Source organism: Ambystoma mexicanum, chromosome 13 (assembly GCF_040938575.1).
Source record: "Ambystoma mexicanum isolate Mex_15411 chromosome 13, UKY_AmexF1_1, whole genome shotgun sequence".
In the NCBI taxonomy this organism is placed as follows: Eukaryota; Metazoa; Chordata; class Amphibia; order Caudata; family Ambystomatidae; genus Ambystoma; species Ambystoma mexicanum.
The window spans coordinates 356,664,050-356,680,875 of NC_090938.1; the positions used below are offsets into that span (position 1 = coordinate 356,664,050).

The following is a 16,826-nucleotide window of genomic DNA, read 5'->3' on the forward strand; positions in this document are numbered from 1 at the left end:
TAAAGAATGGAAACCTACGAGGAAAGTCTTTGACTAATTTCATTCTCCGCCTGCACCAATGAACTTATTTTTACATCTCTATTTCCATATCTGTACTCATTCCTGTCTTTCACAGGGAGGTTGAAAGACTTTGGTCTATGTTTAAATGCAGACTATAAAGAAAGAATACGACGAAGGTGGGATTCGAACCCACGCATGCAGAGCACAATGGATTAGCAGTCCATCGCCTTAACCACTCGGCCACCTCGTCTGTTTGGGAACGGTGCTCGAGTCCCATGCTTAAAGAAGAGATAAAACAATGGTGGTGCAAAGTCAGTGAAAAATAGATCATGTTTGTCATAGTAGAAACAAGATCGTTGACTCGTTCTTCCTTACCCGGCCATTGATAGATAAACACATCAAGTTGAAGTTCAGAAAAATATAACAAGAGCTCCTGGAGGGTTCACAACACTAATCCAGAGGAAGGTGCTTGAGCTTCCGTATGGCACACCATTAGTAGTAAAACCAGCATAACGCAAGCTCCAGTTTCCCAGTGTTTGGCATCATTCAACGTTTCCAGCCAAGATCAAAGTTCAGATGCTGCTGCTTCCTGTGATGTCATTGAATTTAAATAGTGAGTGATGGCAATAACCCTTTTCCAATTAAATTTTGCCACATCAACGTCCCTGAAAATAGAGAAAGGCGTGCAACCCAGAACCGCTGTACTGTTCAATAGAGTAAGGGCTTCACCGTGATCATCTGCATCTGTCATCACAAAATTATCAAGGTCTTTTTCTTGAAGAAATTAGGTCCAGAAAGCCGACCTTCCCCACAGACTATTCAGACACCTTGCGCTTGTGGCTTTGTTATAGGCCCGAATCCATTGGTAAAAGGTTGCACAGGTACAATGTGCAATATCAGTTCCTATTCAACAATGTTCAAGAAAATTACCATTTGGAGGCCCTGATGAGGATCGAACTCACGACCCCTGGTTTACAAGACCAGTGCTCTGCCACTGAGCTACAGAGCCCCTCAGGTTACGACGCATAACAGCAACACAACGAGCACACAACATGATGTTTACTGGGTAGACATATTTGAAGGGTGTGTGAGAATGTATGTATATGATTGTGATTTGACCTGTTTTTTTCTGGCCGATTTTTTGAGGAGCAGCTAATTTGTGCGTATTCCGCGCAATTTTAGGGTGACTAATGAGGAGATGTGATGCGTGAAAGTTGAAAAAAACATGTACATGGCAGCAGAGAGACAATATGGATATTACCTTTGCTTTTTTAAATTTCTATCCGGATTCTGGCTCAAAGGGTAGTCAAGCACAGCAGATTGCATTCCTGCCAGTAACACGACAACCTTGTGTGTGTCCTTCTTAATCAACTAACATGCATATTTTCACTTTTGTCTGTATGTTCTTTGAAAGCCAATGGCAATGGTGCTTATAGCAATGCAGATATTTAAAAAAGATTTCAAAAGTTAAAATCGACGAAGGTGGGATTCGAAACCACGCGTGTACAGCAGATTAGCAGTCCATCGCCTTAACCACTCGGCCACCTCGTCTACAGGGATTATGTTAGGCATTCAAGTCTTTACAGGTAATAACACAAACATCTTCAAAATAGAACCACAATGCGTTCCTTGTTGAGGTACATCCAGCCGTTTGCAGGAAAACTGCCTCACTTGCTGTTGAGAAAAATTCATCAAAGTCCTGGGGTGTTTATAGGCATCGCCAAGATGACATTGGGAGGTGTTTCAATTGACACGTGTTGAATATGAGGAAGAGCATCATGCTGGCTCCAGTGGCACTGCCTGCAGCATGACAAAAATGTAGAAGGGACATTTGACTGCACCATTGGCTGAACATCAGTGGCAAAGTGTATATCAGGCTAAAAGGTAAGCTCCAGTGGCACAATATGGGCACTACAAGGCACCCATAATTTGGTGTCAGCTAAAAAGACAATGCCAGAGCTTGTGGGTGCTTTTGTACACTTGTGTGTGTGTTTGTGGGTGTAGTTTCATGTCGAAAACCAAAACACAGCAGCTCCAGTGGCGCAATCGGTTAGCGCGCTGTACTTATACAGCAGTACATGCAGTGAGCAATGCCGAGGTTGTGAGTTCAAGCCTCACCTGGAGCAACTTTGGAACTTTTTACTAATTCACCTCAAAACTGAATTATTGAACCAATAAATGTTCTGGACATTTTTTGGTTCACCTCAAGGTTTCCTTGATTGTCAGTTAATGTTGTATGGCAGCTCCTCTGCCTTTTAGACATGGAATACTCATTGCAAGTTATTTATGGGGTGTTTGCGCTTTAAATACAGCTACGGAGGGTTTTTGAAAATAGAACAGAAAATAAAAAATGTCAACTGTTATTATACTCCATTTTCTGCTGAGCACCACTTACGGAAGACATTTGTAAAGGTAGAAAAAGGGTTACTGGAGTAGGATCCAGGAGACAATATCAACTTACAAAGAATTATGTTGTCTATTTACTGCATTATCGCCTTTGAAGCAAACCTCTGAGAATAAATACCCTTTCACTAATCAGGCAGTCACTTTGATAAAATCAAGCAGAACAAGGATGCTGATAGGAACTCGCCTCATTTGCATATGGGCTAGGGCTTCTGGGAGCCATGAGAATTAGGAGTTGAAGGTTTTGCAGATCGAGATTGCTAAAGGGCTGGGCATTTGCACAGACCTCTCCATGCCTGATTGGTGCCGAAGGTTAGTTGCAAGTGGTCCCCTGCTCACCCTACCTTACACAGGGCCATGCCCAGTTAGGCCCCTCAGGGCTAGGCCCGGCAGGGCTAAGCCCGGCGTTTGTCAGGCGAAGTGCCTGGACCCCTGCTCATCATACCTCAGAATCTGGTCTAGCTATTGCAGACATGGGGAATGGTGCTTATATCCCATTGACAGCGCCCACAAGCTGCATACTAATAGCCAATGATGTGTGAATGCGGTCAGGGTAGCAGACATATAGAACAATTGGGTGGGTTCGCTTCCGAACTGGATGCACAGGAGCAGGAGAGAATGGCTGTTGGCGATGTATGCAACTTGCTCTGCGTGAACACATCTACCGACCCCTTCCCCTACACACACGGGCACATACACACACACACACACACATAGCCATTGGAGCTATGCAGAGCTAATCAGAAAGATTGGTAATCATTAGAACATGAAAGATATGTGTTCATTTTTTATTAAACTTGTGGACTCCCGCAGAAACGGAGGGACTCACATCTCTAATTGAGGCTTGCTTACCTCTATACAAATGTGTTTGCTGGCTGTCTTTCTTCAACTGGTATGTGCGGTTGTGTCTGTCTTTGTCTTTCAACACGCCTGGCACGTTTACATTATCAAAGAGATGATTGTATGGAGATGGGGAACACCCCTCCGTTGCATTGTGAACTTGAACAGTCTTTTCACCAAAGCAGCTACATGCGACATTGCAAGGTTTTTGTCAGTCTTTGCCTGAAAACATTAGGCCTTCCTCTCGAACTCTATTTCACTCCTTCTGTGGAAGACTTCAATTATGAGGATGCATCCCGTCATAAAAGGTTCTCTGTAGATGGTGCAACTCTGGCTTCTCTTCCCCGTGCTTTTTGAAAATAATCCGCCCGAGGCCCTGATGAGGTTTGAACTCATGACCCCTGGTTTACGAGACCAGTGCTCTGCCACTGAGCTACAAGGCCACCTGCTGCTTGCTCACAGCCAACAACAGAAAGTGCAAAGAAACCATGGGTTTTACCTAGGTAGATCTCCAGGTATATGAATTTCTGGTTGTGTAAAAATGGCTGTATATCTCTGCATGTGTTCAGTACGTCATCATACATCTGATTTGCGAAAGCGTGTGTGCTTATGTTGGTGATACATTGTCGGTATGCGTTTGAGTATGTACTTTTACGGGTATGTATGTATTGAGTAGGATGCTGAACAGGTTCATGAGTTTAGATAGCAGGTCAGAATGATGGCAAAAGGAACATGTAAAAGGCAGACAACTAAAAGAAAAAAGAATTTGGGATGTAAGCTTGGGAATTTACTAACTGCGCTGATTTTGGCTCCTATAATAGTAAAGAATGGAAACCTACGAGGAAAGTCTTTGACTAATTTCATTCTCCGCCTGCACCAATGAACTTATTTTTACATCTCTATTTCCATATCTGTACTCATTCCTGTCTTTCACAGGGAGGTTGAAAGACTTTGGTCTATGTTTAAATGCAGACTATAAAGAAAAAATACGACGAAGGTGGGATTCGAACCCACGCGTGCAGAGCACAATGGATTAGCAGTCCATCGCCTTAACCACTCGGCCACCTCGTCTGTTTGCGAACGGTGCTCGAGTCCCATGCTTAAAGAAGAGATAAAACAATGGTGGTGCAAAGTCAGTGAAAAATAGATCATTTTTGTCATAGTAGAAACAAGATCGTTGACTCGTTCTTCCTTACCCGGCCATTGATAGATAAACACATCAAGTTGAAGTTCAGAAAAATATAACAAGAGCTCCTGGAGGGTTCACAACACTAATCCAGAGGAAGGTGCTTGAGCTTCCGTATGGCACACCATTAGTAGTAAAACCAGCATAACGCAAGCTCCAGTTTCCCAGTGTTTGGCATCATTCAACGTTTCCAGCCAAGATCAAAGTTCAGATGCTGCTGCTTCCTGTGATGTCATTGAATTTAAATAGTGAGTGATGGCAATAACCCTTTTCCAATTAAATTTTGCCACATCAACGTCCCTGAAAATAGAGAAAGGCGTGCAACCCAGAACCGTTGTACTGTTCAATAGAGTAAGGGCTTCACCGTGATCATCTGCATCTTTCATCACAAGATTATCAAGGTCTTTTTCTTGAAGAAATTAGGTCCAGAAAGCCGACCTTCCCCACAGACTATTCAGACACCTTGCGCTTGTGGCTTTGTTATAGGCCCGAATCCATTGGTAAAAGGTTGCACAGGTACAATGTGCAATATCAGTTCCTATTCAACAATGTTCAAGAAAATTACCATTTGGAGGCCCTGATGAGGATAGAACTCACGACCCCTGGTTTACAAGACCAGTGCTCTGCCACTGAGCTACAGAGCCCGTCAGGTTACCATGCATAACAGCAACACAACGAGCACACAACATGATGTTTACTGGGTAGACATATTTGAAGGGTGTGTGAGAATGTATGTATATGATTGTGATTTGACCTGTTTTTTTCTGGCCGATTTTTTGAGGAGCAGCTAATTTGTGCGTATTCCGCGCAATTTTAGGGTGACTAATGAGGAGATGTGATGCGTGAAAGTTGAAAAAAACATGTACATGGCAGCAGAGAGACAATATGGATATTACCTTTGCTTTTTTAAATTTCTATCCGGATTCTGGCTCAAAGGGTAGTCAAGCACAGCAGATTGCATTCCTGCCAGTAACACGACAACCTTGTTTGTGTCCTTCTTAATCAACTAACATGCATATTTTCACTTTTGTCTGTATGTTCTTTGAAAGCCAATGGCAATGGTGCTTAGAGCAATGCAGATGTTTAAAAAAGATTTCAAAAGTTAAAATCGACGAAGGTGGGATTCGAAACCACGCGTGTACAGCAGATTAGCAGTCCATCGCCTTAACCACTCGGCCACCTCGTCTACAGGGATTATCTTAGGCATTCAAGTCTTTACAGGTAATAACACAAACATCTTCAAAATAGAACCACAATGCGTTCCTTGTTGAGGTACATCCAGCCGTTTGCAGGAAAACCGCCTCACTTGCTGTTGAGAAAAATTCATCAAAGTCCTGGGGTGTTTATAGGCATCGCCAAGATGACATTGGGAGGTGTTTCAATTGACACGTGTTGAATATGAGGAAGAGCATCATGCTGGCTCCAGTGGCACTGCCTGCAGCATGACAAAAATGTAGAAGGGACATTTGACTGCACCATTGGCTGAACATCAGTGGCAAAGTGTATATCAGGCTAAAAGTTAAGCTCCAGTGGCACAATATGGGCACTACAAGGCACCCATAATTTGGTGTCAGCTAAAAAGACAATGCCAGAGCTTGTGGGTGCTTTTGTACACTTGTGTGTGTGTTTGTGGGTGTAGTTTCATGTCGAAAACCAAAACACAGCAGCTCCAGTGGCGCAATCGGTTAGCGCGCGGTACTTATTCAGCAGTACATGCAGTGAGCAATACCGAGGTTGTGAGTTCAAGCCTCACCTGGAGCAACTTTGGAACTTTTTACTAATTCACCTCAAAACTGAATTATTGAACCAATAAATGTTCTGGACATTTTTTGGTTCACCTCAAGGTTTCCTTGATTGTCACTTAATGTTGTATGACAGCTCCTCTGCCTTTTAGACATGGAATACTCATTGCAAGTTATTTATGGGGTGTTTGCGCTTTAAATACAGCTACGGAGGGTTTTTGAAAATAGAACAGAAAATAAAAAATGTCAACTGTTATTATACTCCATTTTCTGCTGAGCACCACTTACGGAAGACATTTGTAAAGGTAGAAAAAGGGTTACTGGAGTAGGATCCAGGAGACAATATCAACTTACAAAGAATAATGTTGTCTATTTACTGCATTATCGCCTTTGAAGCAAACCTCTGAGAATAAATACCCTTTCACTAATCAGGCAGTCACTTTGATAAAATCAAGCAGAACAAGGATGCTGATAGGAACTCGCCTCATTTGCATATGGGCTAGGGCTTCTGGGAGCCATGAGAATTAGGAGTTGAAGGTTTTGCAGATCGAGATTGCTAAAGGGCTGGGCATTTGCACAGACCTCTCCATGCCTGATTGGTGCCGAAGGTTAGTTGCAAGTGGTCCCCTGCTCACCCTACCTTACACAGGGCCATGCCCAGTTAGGCCCCTCAGGGCTAGGCCCGGCAGGGCTAAGCCCGGCGTTTGTCAGGCGAAGTGCCTGGACCCCTGCTCATCATACCTCAGAATCTGGTCTAGCTATTGCAGACATGGGGAATGGTGCTTATATCCCATTGACAGCGCCCACAAGCTGCATACTAATAGCCAATGATGTGTGAATGCGGTCAGGGTAGCAGACATATAGAACAATTGGGTGGGTTCGCTTCCGAACTGGATGCACAGGAGCAGGAGAGAATGGCTGTTGGCGATGTATGCAACTTGCTCTGCGTGAACACATCTACCGACCCCTTCCCCTACACACACGGGCACATACACACACACACACACACACATAGCCATTGGAGCTATGCAGAGCTAATCAGAAAGATTGGTAATCATTAGAACATGAAAGATATGTGTTCATTTTTTATTAAACTTGTGGACTCCCGCAGAAACGGAGGGACTCACATCTCTAATTGAGGCTTGCTTACCTCTATACAAATGTGTTTGCTGGCTGTCTTTCTTCAACTGGTCTGTGCGGTTGTGTCTGTCTTTGTCTTTCAACACGCCTGGCACGTTTACATTATCAAAGAGATGATTGTATGGAGATGGGGAACACCCCTTCGTTGCATTGTGAACTTGAACAGTCTTTTCACCAAAGCAGCTACATGCGACATTGCAAGGTTTTTGTCAGTCTTTGCCTGAAAACATTAGGCCTTCCTCTCGAACTCTATTTCACTCCTTCTGTGGAAGACTTCAATTATGAGGATGCATCCCGTCATAAAAGGTTCTCTGTAGATGGTGCAACTCTGGCTTCTCTTCCCTGTGCTTTTTGAAAATAATCCGCCCGAGGCCCTGAACTCATGACCCCTGGTTTACGAGACCAGTGCTCTGCCACTGAGCTACAAGGCCACCTGCTGCTTGCTCACAGCCAACAACAGAAAGTGCAAAGAAACCATGGGTTTTACCTAGGTAGATCTCCAGGTATATGAATTTCTGGTTGTGTAAAAATGGCTGTATATCTCTGCATGTGTTCAGTACGTCATCATACATCTGATTTGCGAAAGCGTGTGTGCTTATGTTGGTGATACATTGTCGGTATGCGTTTGAGTATGTACTTTTACGGGTATGTATGTATTGAGTAGGATGCTGAACAGGTTCATGAGTTTAGATAGCAGGTCAGAATGATGGCAAAAGGAACATGTAAAAGGCAGACAACTAAAAGAAAAAAGAATTTGGGATGTAAGCTTGGGAATTTACTAACTGCGCTGATTTTGGCTCCTATAATAGTAAAGAATGGAAACCTACGAGGAAAGTCTTTGACTAATTTCATTCTCCGCCTGCACCAATGAACTTATTTTTACATCTCTATTTCCATATCTGTACTCATTCCTGTCTTTCACAGGGAGGTTGAAAGACTTTGGTCTATGTTTAAATGCAGACTATAAAGAAAGAATACGACGAAGGTGGGATTCGAACCCACGCATGCAGAGCACAATGGATTAGCAGTCCATCGCCTTAACCACTCGGCCACCTCGTCTGTTTGGGAACGGTGCTCGAGTCCCATGCTTAAAGAAGAGATAAAACAATGGTGGTGCAAAGTCAGTGAAAAATAGATCATGTTTGTCATAGTAGAAACAAGATCGTTGACTCGTTCTTCCTTACCCGGCCATTGATAGATAAACACATCAAGTTGAAGTTCAGAAAAATATAACAAGAGCTCCTGGAGGGTTCACAACACTAATCCAGAGGAAGGTGCTTGAGCTTCCGTATGGCACACCATTAGTAGTAAAACCAGCATAACGCAAGCTCCAGTTTCCCAGTGTTTGGCATCATTCAACGTTTCCAGCCAAGATCAAAGTTCAGATGCTGCTGCTTCCTGTGATGTCATTGAATTTAAATAGTGAGTGATGGCAATAACCCTTTTCCAATTAAATTTTGCCACATCAACGTCCCTGAAAATAGAGAAAGGCGTGCAACCCAGAACCGCTGTACTGTTCAATAGAGTAAGGGCTTCACCGTGATCATCTGCATCTGTCATCACAAAATTATCAAGGTCTTTTTCTTGAAGAAATTAGGTCCAGAAAGCCGACCTTCCCCACAGACTATTCAGACACCTTGCGCTTGTGGCTTTGTTATAGGCCCGAATCCATTGGTAAAAGGTTGCACAGGTACAATGTGCAATATCAGTTCCTATTCAACAATGTTCAAGAAAATTACCATTTGGAGGCCCTGATGAGGATCGAACTCACGACCCCTGGTTTACAAGACCAGTGCTCTGCCACTGAGCTACAGAGCCCCTCAGGTTACGACGCATAACAGCAACACAACGAGCACACAACATGATGTTTACTGGGTAGACATATTTGAAGGGTGTGTGAGAATGTATGTATATGATTGTGATTTGACCTGTTTTTTTCTGGCCGATTTTTTGAGGAGCAGCTAATTTGTGCGTATTCCGCGCAATTTTAGGGTGACTAATGAGGAGATGTGATGCGTGAAAGTTGAAAAAAACATGTACATGGCAGCAGAGAGACAATATGGATATTACCTTTGCTTTTTTAAATTTCTATCCGGATTCTGGCTCAAAGGGTAGTCAAGCACAGCAGATTGCATTCCTGCCAGTAACACGACAACCTTGTGTGTGTCCTTCTTAATCAACTAACATGCATATTTTCACTTTTGTCTGTATGTTCTTTGAAAGCCAATGGCAATGGTGCTTAGAGCAATGCAGATGTTTAAAAAAGATTTCAAAAGTTAAAATCGACGAAGGTGGGATTCGAAACCACGCGTGTACAGCAGATTAGCAGTCCATCGCCTTAACCACTCGGCCACCTCGTCTACAGGGATTATGTTAGGCATTCAAGTCTTTACAGGTAATAACACAAACATCTTCAAAATAGAACCACAATGCGTTCCTTGTTGAGGTACATCCAGCCGTTTGCAGGAAAACTGCCTCACTTGCTGTTGAGAAAAATTCATCAAAGTCCTGGGGTGTTTATAGGCATCGCCAAGATGACATTGGGAGGTGTTTCAATTGACACGTGTTGAATATGAGGAAGAGCATCATGCTGGCTCCAGTGGCACTGCCTGCAGCATGACAAAAATGTAGAAGGGACATTTGACTGCACCATTGGCTGAACATCAGTGGCAAAGTGTATATCAGGCTAAAAGGTAAGCTCCAGTGGCACAATATGGGCACTACAAGGCACCCATAATTTGGTGTCAGCTAAAAAGACAATGCCAGAGCTTGTGGGTGCTTTTGTACACTTGTGTGTGTGTTTGTGGGTGTAGTTTCATGTCGAAAACCAAAACACAGCAGCTCCAGTGGCGCAATCGGTTAGCGCGCTGTACTTATACAGCAGTACATGCAGTGAGCAATGCCGAGGTTGTGAGTTCAAGCCTCACCTGGAGCAACTTTGGAACTTTTTACTAATTCACCTCAAAACTGAATTATTGAACCAATAAATGTTCTGGACATTTTTTGGTTCACCTCAAGGTTTCCTTGATTGTCAGTTAATGTTGTATGGCAGCTCCTCTGCCTTTTAGACATGGAATACTCATTGCAAGTTATTTATGGGGTGTTTGCGCTTTAAATACAGCTACGGAGGGTTTTTGAAAATAGAACAGAAAATAAAAAATGTCAACTGTTATTATACTCCATTTTCTGCTGAGCACCACTTACGGAAGACATTTGTAAAGGTAGAAAAAGGGTTACTGGAGTAGGATCCAGGAGACAATATCAACTTACAAAGAATTATGTTGTCTATTTACTGCATTATCGCCTTTGAAGCAAACCTCTGAGAATAAATACCCTTTCACTAATCAGGCAGTCACTTTGATAAAATCAAGCAGAACAAGGATGCTGATAGGAACTCGCCTCATTTGCATATGGGCTAGGGCTTCTGGGAGCCATGAGAATTAGGAGTTGAAGGTTTTGCAGATCGAGATTGCTAAAGGGCTGGGCATTTGCACAGACCTCTCCATGCCTGATTGGTGCCGAAGGTTAGTTGCAAGTGGTCCCCTGCTCACCCTACCTTACACAGGGCCATGCCCAGTTAGGCCCCTCAGGGCTAGGCCCGGCAGGGCTAAGCCCGGCGTTTGTCAGGCGAAGTGCCTGGACCCCTGCTCATCATACCTCAGAATCTGGTCTAGCTATTGCAGACATGGGGAATGGTGCTTATATCCCATTGACAGCACCCACAAGCTGCATACTAATAGCCAATGATGTGTGAATGCGGTCAGGGTAGCAGACATATAGAACAATTGGGTGGGTTCGCTTCCGAACTGGATGCACAGGAGCAGGAGAGAATGGCTGTTGGCGATGTATGCAACTTGCTCTGCGTGAACACATCTACCGACCCCTTCCCCTACACACACGGGCACATACACACACACACACACACATAGCCATTGGAGCTATGCAGAGCTAATCAGAAAGATTGGTAATCATTAGAACATGAAAGATATGTGTTCATTTTTTATTAAACTTGTGGACTCCCGCAGAAACGGAGGGACTCACATCTCTAATTGAGGCTTGCTTACCTCTATACAAATGTGTTTGCTGGCTGTCTTTCTTCAACTGGTATGTGCGGTTGTGTCTGTCTTTGTCTTTCAACACGCCTGGCACGTTTACATTATCAAAGAGATGATTGTATGGAGATGGGGAACACCCCTCCGTTGCATTGTGAACTTGAACAGTCTTTTCACCAAAGCAGCTACATGCGACATTGCAAGGTTTTTGTCAGTCTTTGCCTGAAAACATTAGGCCTTCCTCTCGAACTCTATTTCACTCCTTCTGTGGAAGACTTCAATTATGAGGATGCATCCCGTCATAAAAGGTTCTCTGTAGATGGTGCAACTCTGGCTTCTCTTCCCCGTGCTTTTTGAAAATAATCCGCCCGAGGCCCTGATGAGGTTTGAACTCATGACCCCTGGTTTACGAGACCAGTGCTCTGCCACTGAGCTACAAGGCCACCTGCTGCTTGCTCACAGCCAACAACAGAAAGTGCAAAGAAACCATGGGTTTTACCTAGGTAGATCTCCAGGTATATGAATTTCTGGTTGTGTAAAAATGGCTGTATATCTCTGCATGTGTTCAGTACGTCATCATACATCTGATTTGCGAAAGCGTGTGTGCTTATGTTGGTGATACATTGTCGGTATGCGTTTGAGTATGTACTTTTACGGGTATGTATGTATTGAGTAGGATGCTGAACAGGTTCATGAGTTTAGATAGCAGGTCAGAATGATGGCAAAAGGAACATGTAAAAGGCAGACAACTAAAAGAAAAAAGAATTTGGGATGTAAGCTTGGGAATTTACTAACTGCGCTGATTTTGGCTCCTATAATAGTAAAGAATGGAAACCTACGAGGAAAGTCTTTGACTAATTTCATTCTCCGCCTGCACCAATGAACTTATTTTTACATCTCTATTTCCATATCTGTACTCATTCCTGTCTTTCATAGGGAGGTTGAAAGACTTTGGTCTATGTTTAAATGCAGACTATAAAGAAAGAATACGACGAAGGTGGGATTCGAACCCACGCATGCAGAGCACAATGGATTAGCAGTCCATCGCCTTAACCACTCGGCCACCTCGTCTGTTTGGGAACGGTGCTCGAGTCCCATGCTTAAAGAAGAGATAAAACAATGGTGGTGCAAAGTCAGTGAAAAATAGATCATGTTTGTCATAGTAGAAACAAGATCGTTGACTCGTTCTTCCTTACCCGGCCATTGATAGATAAACACATCAAGTTGAAGTTCAGAAAAATATAACAAGAGCTCCTGGAGGGTTCACAACACTAATCCAGAGGAAGGTGCTTGAGCTTCCGTATGGCACACCATTAGTAGTAAAACCAGCATAACGCAAGCTCCAGTTTCCCAGTGTTTGGCATCATTCAACGTTTCCAGCCAAGATCAAAGTTCAGATGCTGCTGCTTCCTGTGATGTCATTGAATTTAAATAGTGAGTGATGGCAATAACCCTTTTCCAATTAAATTTTGCCACATCAACGTCCCTGAAAATAGAGAAAGGCGTGCAACCCAGAACCGCTGTACTGTTCAATAGAGTAAGGGCTTCACCGTGATCATCTGCATCTGTCATCACAAGATTATCAAGGTCTTTTTCTTGAAGAAATTAGGTCCAGAAAGCCGACCTTCCCCACAGACTATTCAGACACCTTGCGCTTGTGGCTTTGTTATAGGCCCGAATCCATTGGTAAAAGGTTGCACAGGTACAATGTGCAATATCAGTTCCTATTCAACAATGTTCAAGAAAATTAGCATTTGGAGGCCCTGATGAGGATCGAACTCACGACCCCTGGTTTACAAGACCAGTGCTCTGCCACTGAGCTACAGAGCCCTTCAGGTTACCACGCATAACAGCAACACAACGAGCACACAACATGATGTTTACTGGGTAGACATATTTGAAGGGTGTGTGAGAATGTATGTATATGATTGTGATTTGACCTGTTTTTTTCTGGCCGATTTTTTGAGGAGCAGCTAATTTGTGCGTATTCCGCGCAATTTTAGGGTGACTAATGAGGAGATGTGATGCGTGAAAGTTGAAAAAAACATGTACATGGCAGCAGAGAGACAATATGGATATTACCTTTGCTTTTTTAAATTTCTATCCGGATTCTGGCTCAAAGGGTAGTCAAGCACAGCAGATTGCATTCCTGCCAGTAACACGACAACCTTGTTTGTGTCCTTCTTAATCAACTAACATGCATATTTTCACTTTTGTCTGTATGTTCTTTGAAAGCCAATGGCAATGGTGCTTAGAGCAATGCAGATGTTTAAAAAAGATTTCAAAAGTTAAAATCAACGAAGGTGGGATTCGAAACCACGCGTGTGCAGCAGATTAGCAGTCCATCGCCTTAACCACTCGGCCACCTCGTCTACAGGGATTATGTTAGGCATTCAAGTCTTTACAGGTAATAACACAAACATCTTCAAAATAGAACCACAATGCGTTCCTTGTTGAGGTACATCCAGCCGTTTGCAGGAAAACTGCCTCACTTGCTGTTGAGAAAAATTCATCAAAGTCCTGGGGTGTTTATAGGCATCGCCAAGATGACATTGGGAGGTGTTTCAATTGACACGTGTTGAATATGAGGAAGAGCATCATGCTGGCTCCAGTGGCACTGCCTGCAGCATGACAAAAATGTAGAAGGGACATTTGACTGCACCATTGGCTGAACATCAGTGGCAAAGTGTATATCAGGCTAAAAGGTAAGCTCCAGTGGCACAATATGGGCACTACAAGGCACCCATAATTTGGTGTCAGCTAAAAAGACAATGCCAGAGCTTGTGGGTGCTTTTGTACACTTGTGTGTGTGTTTGTGGGTGTAGTTTCATGTCGAAAACCAAAACACAGCAGCTCCAGTGGCGCAATCGGTTAGCGCGCTGTACTTATACAGCAGTACATGCAGTGAGCAATGCCGAGGTTGTGAGTTCAAGCCTCACCTGGAGCAACTTTGGAACTTTTTACTAATTCACCTCAAAACTGAATTATTGAACCAATAAATGTTCTGGACATTTTTTGGTTCACCTCAAGGTTTCCTTGATTGTCAGTTAATGTTGTATGGCAGCTCCTCTGCATTTTAGACATGGAATACTCATTGCAAGTTATTTATGGGGTGTTTGCGCTTTAAATACAGCTACGGAGGGTTTTTGAAAATAGAACAGAAAATAAAAAATGTCAACTGTTATTATACTCCATTTTCTGCTGAGCACCACTTACGGAAGACATTTGTAAAGGTAGAAAAAGGGTTACTGGAGTAGGATCCAGGAGACAATATCAACTTACAAAGAATTATGTTGTCTATTTACTGCATTATCGCCTTTGAAGCAAACCTCTGAGAATAAATACCCTTTCACTAATCAGGCAGTCACTTTGATAAAATCAAGCAGAACAAGGATGCTGATAGGAACTCGCCTCATTTGCATATGGGCTAGGGCTTCTGGGAGCCATGAGAATTAGGAGTTGAAGGTTTTGCAGATCGAGATTGCTAAAGGGCTGGGCATTTGCACAGACCTCTCCATGCCTGATTGGTGCCGAAGGTTAGTTGCAAGTGGTCCCCTGCTCACCCTACCTTACACAGGGCCATGCCCAGTTAGGCCCCTCAGGGCTAGGCCCGGCAGGGCTAAGCCCGGCGTTTGTCAGGCGAAGTGCCTGGACCCCTGCTCATCATACCTCAGAATCTGGTCTAGCTATTGCAGACATGGGGAATGGTGCTTATATCCCATTGACAGCGCCCACAAGCTGCATACTAATAGCCAATGATGTGTGAATGCGGTCAGGGTAGCAGACATATAGAACAATTGGGTGGGTTCGCTTCCGAACTGGATGCACAGGAGCAGGAGAGAATGGCTGTTGGCGATGTATGCAACTTGCTCTGCGTGAACACATCTACCGACCCCTTCCCCTACACACACGGGCACATACACACACACACACACACATAGCCATTGGAGCTATGCAGAGCTAATCAGAAAGATTGGTAATCATTAGAACATGAAAGATATGTGTTCATTTTTTATTAAACTTGTGGACTCCCGCAGAAACGGAGGGACTCACATCTCTAATTGAGGCTTGCTTACCTCTATACAAATGTGTTTGCTGGCTGTCTTTCTTCAACTGGTATGTGCGGTTGTGTCTGTCTTTGTCTTTCAACACGCCTGGCACGTTTACATTATCAAAGAGATGATTGTATGGAGATGGGGAACACCCCTCCGTTGCATTGTGAACTTGAACAGTCTTTTCACCAAAGCAGCTACATGCGACATTGCAAGGTTTTTGTCAGTCTTTGCCTGAAAACATTAGGCCTTCCTCTCGAACTCTATTTCACTCCTTCTGTGGAAGACTTCAATTATGAGGATGCATCCCGTCATAAAAGGTTCTCTGTAGATGGTGCAACTCTGGCTTCTCTTCCCCGTGCTTTTTGAAAATAATCCGCCCGAGGCCCTGATGAGGTTTGAACTCATGACCCCTGGTTTACGAGACCAGTGCTCTGCCACTGAGCTACAAGGCCACCTGCTGCTTGCTCACAGCCAACAACAGAAAGTGCAAAGAAACCATGGGTTTTACCTAGGTAGATCTCCAGGTATATGAATTTCTGGTTGTGTAAAAATGGCTGTATATCTCTGCATGTGTTCAGTACGTCATCATACATCTGATTTGCGAAAGCGTGTGTGCTTATGTTGGTGATACATTGTCGGTATGCGTTTGAGTATGTACTTTTACGGGTATGTATGTATTGAGTAGGATGCTGAACAGGTTCATGAGTTTAGATAGCAGGTCAGAATGATGGCAAAAGGAACATGTAAAAGGCAGACAACTAAAAGAAAAAAGAATTTGGGATGTAAGCTTGGGAATTTACTAACTGCGCTGATTTTGGCTCCTATAATAGTAAAGAATGGAAACCTACGAGGAAAGTCTTTGACTAATTTCATTCTCCGCCTGCACCAATGAACTTATTTTTACATCTCTATTTCCATATCTGTACTCATTCCTGTCTTTCACAGGGAGGTTGAAAGACTTTGGTCTATGTTTAAATGCAGACTATAAAGAAAAAATACGACGAAGGTGGGACTCGAACCCACGCGTGCAGAGCACAATGGATTAGCAGTCCATCGCCTTAACCACTCGGCCACCTCGTCTGTTTGCGAACGGTGCTCGAGTCCCATGCTTAAAGAAGAGATAAAACAATGGTGGTGCAAAGTCAGTGAAAAATAGATCATGTTTGTCATAGTAGAAACAAGATCGTTGACTCGTTCTTCCTTACCCGGCCATTGATAGATAAACACATCAAGTTGAAGTTCAGAAAAATATAACAAGAGCTCCTGGAGGGTTCACAACACTAATCCAGAGGAAGGTGCTTGAGCTTCCGTATGGCACACCATTAGTAGTAAAACCAGCATAACGCAAGCTCCAGTTTCCCAGTGTTTGGCATCATTCAACGTTTCCAGCCAAGATCAAAGTTCAGAT

At 43.5% G+C, this 16,826-nt stretch overlaps 19 non-coding genes across 19 annotated transcripts; 4 read left to right on the top strand and 15 right to left on the bottom strand.

Annotated features, from left to right (window-relative positions):
* Positions 1-168: 168 nt before the first annotated feature.
* Positions 169-250, bottom strand: TRNAS-GCU (transfer RNA serine (anticodon GCU)). Its single transcript has one exon. It is a non-coding gene; the product is annotated as a tRNA-Ser (tRNA).
* Positions 251-937: 687 nt separating this feature from the next.
* On the bottom strand, positions 938-1,009 carry TRNAT-UGU (transfer RNA threonine (anticodon UGU)). Its single transcript has one exon. It is a non-coding gene; the product is annotated as a tRNA-Thr (tRNA).
* Positions 1,010-1,474: 465 nt separating this feature from the next.
* On the bottom strand, positions 1,475-1,551 carry TRNAS-GCU (transfer RNA serine (anticodon GCU)). Its single transcript has one exon. It is a non-coding gene; the product is annotated as a tRNA-Ser (tRNA).
* Positions 1,552-2,031: 480 nt separating this feature from the next.
* Positions 2,032-2,126, top strand: TRNAI-UAU (transfer RNA isoleucine (anticodon UAU)). Its single transcript has 2 exons — positions 2,032-2,069; positions 2,091-2,126. It is a non-coding gene; the product is annotated as a tRNA-Ile (tRNA).
* A 1,488-nt stretch (positions 2,127-3,614) lies between these two features.
* On the bottom strand, positions 3,615-3,686 carry TRNAT-CGU (transfer RNA threonine (anticodon CGU)). Its single transcript has one exon. It is a non-coding gene; the product is annotated as a tRNA-Thr (tRNA).
* Positions 3,687-4,232: 546 nt separating this feature from the next.
* On the bottom strand, positions 4,233-4,314 carry TRNAS-GCU (transfer RNA serine (anticodon GCU)). Its single transcript has one exon. It is a non-coding gene; the product is annotated as a tRNA-Ser (tRNA).
* Positions 4,315-5,001: 687 nt separating this feature from the next.
* On the bottom strand, positions 5,002-5,073 carry TRNAT-UGU (transfer RNA threonine (anticodon UGU)). The gene has a single exon. It is a non-coding gene; the product is annotated as a tRNA-Thr (tRNA).
* A 465-nt stretch (positions 5,074-5,538) lies between these two features.
* On the bottom strand, positions 5,539-5,615 carry TRNAS-GCU (transfer RNA serine (anticodon GCU)). The gene has a single exon. It is a non-coding gene; the product is annotated as a tRNA-Ser (tRNA).
* A 480-nt stretch (positions 5,616-6,095) lies between these two features.
* Positions 6,096-6,190, top strand: TRNAI-UAU (transfer RNA isoleucine (anticodon UAU)). The gene is made up of 2 exons: positions 6,096-6,133; positions 6,155-6,190. It is a non-coding gene; the product is annotated as a tRNA-Ile (tRNA).
* A 2,098-nt stretch (positions 6,191-8,288) lies between these two features.
* TRNAS-GCU (transfer RNA serine (anticodon GCU)) lies at positions 8,289-8,370 on the bottom strand. The gene has a single exon. It is a non-coding gene; the product is annotated as a tRNA-Ser (tRNA).
* A 687-nt stretch (positions 8,371-9,057) lies between these two features.
* Positions 9,058-9,129, bottom strand: TRNAT-UGU (transfer RNA threonine (anticodon UGU)). The gene has a single exon. It is a non-coding gene; the product is annotated as a tRNA-Thr (tRNA).
* Positions 9,130-9,594: 465 nt separating this feature from the next.
* Positions 9,595-9,671, bottom strand: TRNAS-GCU (transfer RNA serine (anticodon GCU)). Its single transcript has one exon. It is a non-coding gene; the product is annotated as a tRNA-Ser (tRNA).
* Positions 9,672-10,151: 480 nt separating this feature from the next.
* On the top strand, positions 10,152-10,246 carry TRNAI-UAU (transfer RNA isoleucine (anticodon UAU)). Its single transcript has 2 exons — positions 10,152-10,189; positions 10,211-10,246. It is a non-coding gene; the product is annotated as a tRNA-Ile (tRNA).
* Positions 10,247-11,734: 1,488 nt separating this feature from the next.
* TRNAT-CGU (transfer RNA threonine (anticodon CGU)) lies at positions 11,735-11,806 on the bottom strand. Its single transcript has one exon. It is a non-coding gene; the product is annotated as a tRNA-Thr (tRNA).
* Positions 11,807-12,352: 546 nt separating this feature from the next.
* Positions 12,353-12,434, bottom strand: TRNAS-GCU (transfer RNA serine (anticodon GCU)). Its single transcript has one exon. It is a non-coding gene; the product is annotated as a tRNA-Ser (tRNA).
* A 687-nt stretch (positions 12,435-13,121) lies between these two features.
* TRNAT-UGU (transfer RNA threonine (anticodon UGU)) lies at positions 13,122-13,193 on the bottom strand. Its single transcript has one exon. It is a non-coding gene; the product is annotated as a tRNA-Thr (tRNA).
* Positions 13,194-14,215: 1,022 nt separating this feature from the next.
* On the top strand, positions 14,216-14,310 carry TRNAI-UAU (transfer RNA isoleucine (anticodon UAU)). Its single transcript has 2 exons — positions 14,216-14,253; positions 14,275-14,310. It is a non-coding gene; the product is annotated as a tRNA-Ile (tRNA).
* Positions 14,311-15,798: 1,488 nt separating this feature from the next.
* Positions 15,799-15,870, bottom strand: TRNAT-CGU (transfer RNA threonine (anticodon CGU)). Its single transcript has one exon. It is a non-coding gene; the product is annotated as a tRNA-Thr (tRNA).
* A 546-nt stretch (positions 15,871-16,416) lies between these two features.
* On the bottom strand, positions 16,417-16,498 carry TRNAS-GCU (transfer RNA serine (anticodon GCU)). The gene has a single exon. It is a non-coding gene; the product is annotated as a tRNA-Ser (tRNA).
* Between the last annotated feature and the right edge of the window lie 328 nt (positions 16,499-16,826).